The sequence below is a fragment of the Natrix helvetica genome (assembly GCF_964273705.1).
Source record: "Natrix helvetica genome assembly, chromosome: 12".
Lineage (NCBI taxonomy): Eukaryota > Metazoa > Chordata > Lepidosauria > Squamata > Natricidae > Natrix > Natrix helvetica.
Genome location: NC_138556.1, coordinates 12465932 through 12471605, shown reverse-complemented (window position 1 = coordinate 12471605; position 5674 = coordinate 12465932).

The following is a 5674-nucleotide window of genomic DNA, read 5'->3' as shown; positions in this document are numbered from 1 at the left end:
TATTATTATTATTATTATTATTATTATTATTATTTATTAGATTTCTAGACCGCCCCCTCTCCCCGAAGGGACTCGGGGCGGTGTACAGGTATAAATTTAAAAAACCATACAAAACAATAGTATACATAGCTAAAATTAGATTAAATAGCCCCTGTACGAATTTATAAAAATTAAAAACTTCAACCATAAAACCAATCATAAAAATTTAAAAATTAAACTGAGGTGGGAAGGCTGGAATTAGGCCAGGCCGGCTAGCTGAAACAGGTGGGTTTTAAGTTTCTGACGGAAGGAGCGGAGTTAACAAATGGATGAGGTAAACAGAACTGTGAGCAGGAGTGGTGTTTTGAAAAAGTTGTGTAACTAAGTTGTGTAACTAAGATTATTGGAAATTCATTTCCTTCTATCCAGGACGTGGCAGATAAGTGCTGCTTGACCAGGGTCCATAAATGTATTGTCAAGGATGCTTACACAGCCTCTCCATGATCTTTGTTACCTTCTGGGAAGACGCTTTGTGCTATCCTAAGTGGAACAACGAAATTCTGTAATATCTTTGTACCATAGAGTATCACCGTCATTAACTCTCTCATGATGCAACAACATAAAACAGGGGTGTCCAAACTTGGGAACTTTAAGACTTGTGGACTTCAACTCCCAGAATTCCCCAGCCAGCCTGGCTGGGGAATTCTGGGAGTTGAAGTCCACAAGTCTTAAAGTTCCCAAGTTTGGACACCCCTGGCATAAAACAACCCAATGAAATCTTGGCCTGCAGTTCAACGCAATGAGCAACAAAATAGGAGACGTAACTTCGACAAATGTAACCGAAATGAACAGGGGCGTTAAACTTGATTTCATTGAGGGATGCCTCAGGGTTGGGTTTCACTTTGGGGGGGGGGATGGCCAGGGTGGGCATGGCCAGCTTGATGTCACTCATGTCGGGAGCACCTGTGATGACCCGAGTGTTCTGCCAATGAAAACAGGCTCCATTTTCGGCTGCGACGGCCTCCTGCCAATCCTCCGCCACTGAAAATGGAGCTTGGGAGGCCGATACACATTTTTGCTGGCAGAGGCTCTGCAGATCAGTCCTTTGCTGTTTCCAGGGCTACCCCACAGGCCGAAACTAAAGACTCCACAGGCCGGATCCAGCCCCCGGGCCTTGAGTTTGACACCCCTGGTCCAGAACATTTTCCTGCTGTGGATATGCTTCAGTGAATTCCTTTACTGAGCAAAATGTTGCATTAGATGACGTGTCAAGTCCTCCCCAACTCATAGATTCTGTGAAATGTTGACTTTGACGAAGAGTTTGATGATTGGAGAATAGTGGGCCATCGCCCTCTTCCCTGGATAGGAATCATTACATCACTGCATGGACAACTTAGATTAAAAAGATCTGAGAGTGAGGAGAAAGGGAGTCAATTGCTGCAAAGGTAATTACTTAGCATGCAGGTTTTCTGTCTGAAATGTTTAACCTTTATATGAAGTATGGAGTGCCTACGGAAGGAGAAAAGTTACCACTTAATTAACGTGATCCATGGCTGCCACATTCTGCACAAATGCCCAGATTTCTGTCATTCCTTCCTTGACCTCCCTTCATGCCCTGAGTTTTCTTTAAATGGCTTTTTAGTCATTTCAAAAAAATCTATGATTAGACGATGGTCTGCTATGGAAACCAGCTAAACTAGCAGACTCTTTCAAGAGCGCAGGGTCTGACTTGCGAATAGAGGAGAGGGAGAATAAGCCGATTATGGACATTGTCAGCCATTGAATATCTACTCTTGTCTGTCCCGCAGTATTAAAACAGATCTGTTTTAAAAGAGAATCCTATCTTTGGTAAATAGATTTTTTTTTAAAACAACAACAACCCTGTTCCAGTGTGTTGAAAGGAAGTCACACTTAGGCGCTGCTATACAATAAGACAAATCTAATTCCAAATTCCACCAGGAGCAAACAGAGTGCAAAGAGCCTGAGAAATTATGCTAAGTAGCCAATAAAACGTTTATTTGCTTGATCTCTCTCTCCAGCTTTAATGCAATCCCTTCTGACATAAAGTGCATTTTGCTTTCTGAATTCAAGGGAGCATTAGCAGGACTCATTTACTCTTCTTTCTGCTGCCAAATCCATCCAATCTTTTTTGCAGTGTGTGTGTGTGTGTGTGTGTGTGTGTGTGTGTGTGTGTTTTCCCCCCAACAAAGCTAGAACCATTGGGATACACCCTGCAGGCAGTTAAAATTATCTTCATCAGAGCAGGAACTTTAAAAGAGTTCTCTAATAGCTTGTGTGCCCCGTACTCATTGAGAACATAATTACATATCTGATTGTTACATAAAACATAATTTATATTGGCCTCGCTTGGACTCAAAATTGAATTCATTTATGAATCTCATTGTGCAAGCATCCATGTGCACGATAAGCTGCAGTTAGATAATAATTGCATAAGAGGTAGCGGTAGTTAGATTTCTCAACTTTAGATATTTGAAACTTCTCTTTCTGGTTCTGGTACATTTTACACCAGGGATTCAAAGTATAATTGTCACTGTGATAATAGTTTATTTCCCTGGTGGCATTTTGGGGAGATCATAAGAGCTGTGTGGTGGGCTAGTGGTGAAAAAACTCACTTCCTACTCAGAAGGTTGAGAGTTCAGTTCTAGGTAGCGGCAGATATTTCTCTCTTAGGGTGCAAAGAAATAAAAATTGCTGTGAACTTCATGTAGGTGTCAGGAAGGGCATTTGGCCAGTAAACACAGTACTATTCAATCTCCCTGACTCTACCTTGAATAGAGACTATAGGGTTGTAAAAAGGGAGTTTATTTTGGGGAGGTCATAGAAGTCCTTAAAAGGTGTTACTTTTTCGCTTTCCCTTGAAAACTGCTGACATATTTCTTTTTTCTGAAGTGACAACATGAGGATGTGCCTAGGGAATTCCATGTACAGCAACTTCAAGACAGATGTGAATTAAGGGTGGATGAAACAATGGGAACTGATAGAATACTTGCTGTGTGTGTGTATGTTCCAGCATAACTCTGGAACGCCTCGAGCAATTTCAAACGAACCTGGTACACAGATGACTTACTCTCTGGACAAAAACAATGTGGGGGGTAAGAAACCCCTAACACCCCTTTGGGGGGGTGTTCTGTTAAGATGCAGCCTGTTGTACCTTTAAATGGCTTCTACTGTACTGCTGTAAAATGGCTTCTACTGTACTGCTGTAAAATGGCTTCTACTGTACAGCGCAGTGGAGTTGCCATGGTAATGGCTTCACAGGTCTTCCACAAGGGGGCTCCCTTTGGTAAGGGGGAAAATCCAACATTAGAAATTTCGTTTGGTCCAGACATTTCCCCCTATAAATAAATACCTGGACAACATCAGGTTATTGGCTAGTAGTATATAAGTCAGACTCTTTCACATTCCCATTTTTGGTAATAGCACTAGCAATAGTATTTAGACTTATATACCGCTTAACTGGGTTGTGATGCAAGTTTGCCTCCTCGCAGTGCATCCTGGATAGCATGGTAGTGTGAAACAAACGAATAGCAACAACTGGCAGCCAGACTACATTGAAGAATTGGCAGTTAACGACAGTTAGCAGCCAGACATCTTTATAGAACTCCTGGCTCTCTACGGATAAACAACTATAAGTCCCATGGAGTTGTCGTACGCTAAATAAATAAAACCGCTTCCCAGCGCTTTCCAGCCCTCTCTAAGCAGTTTACAGAGTCAGCCTCTTGCCCCCAACAATCTGGGTCCTCATTTTACCCACCTCGGAAGGATGGAAGGCTGAGTCAACCTTGAGCCTGGTGAGATTTGAACTGCCAAATTGCAGCCAGCAGAAGTAGCCTGCAGTACTGCACTCTAACCGCTGTGCCACCGCAGCTGGTGGTCTTTCCTTCAAGTAAATAGTTAGGCCTCCAAAATGAGGAGATCTATTGAGACCTTCCTTTACTGAACTTCACCATCAGCTGAAGGGTTAAGGGACAGCAGCAAGGCTGCTAATTTTAATCATGTACAATGCCTTGTGATGTGGCTTTTCTCTAGCAATACGGCAGCCAATTGATTACAGTCCAAAACAGGGTTTTTTTTCTCTCTTCAAACTGTATTCTATGGAACTCGAGAGTTCTGTGAAATCTTGACAGGGTTCCAAGGTTCTAAGGGCAAAATCATCATAATCATAATTCACTTGAACTCAGCCAATTTTCTACTGCTAGAGCTTTACCGTTTGCTAAAGGATTTTTTTATTTCAACTAACCGTTTCCATAGATTGCACAAAAAAATTGAAAACTTCAGACTTCAAAACTTGTGTGCTCTGTTTATTCTCTGCAGAATGGACTTGGGTGAGAGAAATTAAAAGGCCTCCATTCTCTCCCAATCAAGACTGCAAAATTTATTAACAAGCAATAATTATTATTATTATTAATAATAATAATTAATGTGTTAATAATTAGCAGCCTTCCTCTAGAAGAGACTGGGTGCCCCTCAAGGAAATTATCCAGCAGCAAATAATTAGTTCAAGAGGATTGTGGGTATTCAAGATGGTGGACAGCTACTCCTGAACCAACCATCTAGATATGTGGGCATGTAATGAAGAAGACAAAGGTCACCATTTCCTCAATTATCCAGGATTGCTGGATGCTAATACTAACATTCAAAGGGGCACGGTGGCTCAGTGGCTAAGATGCTGAGCTTGTCGATCAGAAAGGTTGGCAGTTCGGCAGTTCGAATCCCTAGCGCCGCGTAACGGACTGAGCTCCCGTTACTTGTCCCAGCTTCTGCCAACCGAGCAGTTTGAAAGCATGTAAAAATGCAAGTAGAAAAATAGGAACCACCTTTGGTGGGAAGGTAACAGCGTTCCGTACGCCTTCGGCATTTAGTCTTGCCGGTCATATGACCACGGAGACATCTTCGTACAGCACTGGCTCTTCGGCTTTGAAATGGAAATGAGCACCACCCCCTAGAGTCAGGAACAATTAATACAAATGTGCGAGGGGAACCTTTACCTTTTAGTTCCAACATTAAGCAGGAAAAAAAATTACGATCAGTTTTTCTGCAAGAAATATCCTACTCTATTGCATCAATATCAGTGCAAATTTATAGAGGCAACTATTGCTGCTTCTTCAGCTGGAAGAGAAGGTTATCCATTTCTTTCTGGCGAAAGCAAAGATTTGTGAAGCCTGACCGATGTCACGCAATATAATTTGAGATTTCTCTTATGAGCTGGGCAAAAATAGATTCAGCAGACAGACACATACGGACAACCGCCTAGTACATTTTCCATTGACTGGTGGGAGGAACAGCTTGCAAGGCTGACTGGTTTTAAAAAAAAATGGGTGAGGGGAATAGAGTTTTTATTTGTATATTATTTACGGGACTTATATGGTCCCCTAATTTTATACACAGCAATCCCAGGCAGCTTGCAACCAAAAGCAATAAAATGGCAATCAAGGAATCACATCGCCATTTCAAAGGAGCAGCGTGTAATTGTAATTGCAGGATTTAGAATGGGTTCATAACATTATGAAGGGGAGACATGATAGCATTATTCCAATATCTCAGAGGTTGCCACAAAGAAGAGGGAGTCAAACTATTCTCCAAAGCACCTGAGGGTAGAACAAGAAGCAATGGGTGGAAACTAATCAAGGAGAGAAGCAATTTAGAACTGAGGAGGAATTTCCTGACAGTGAGA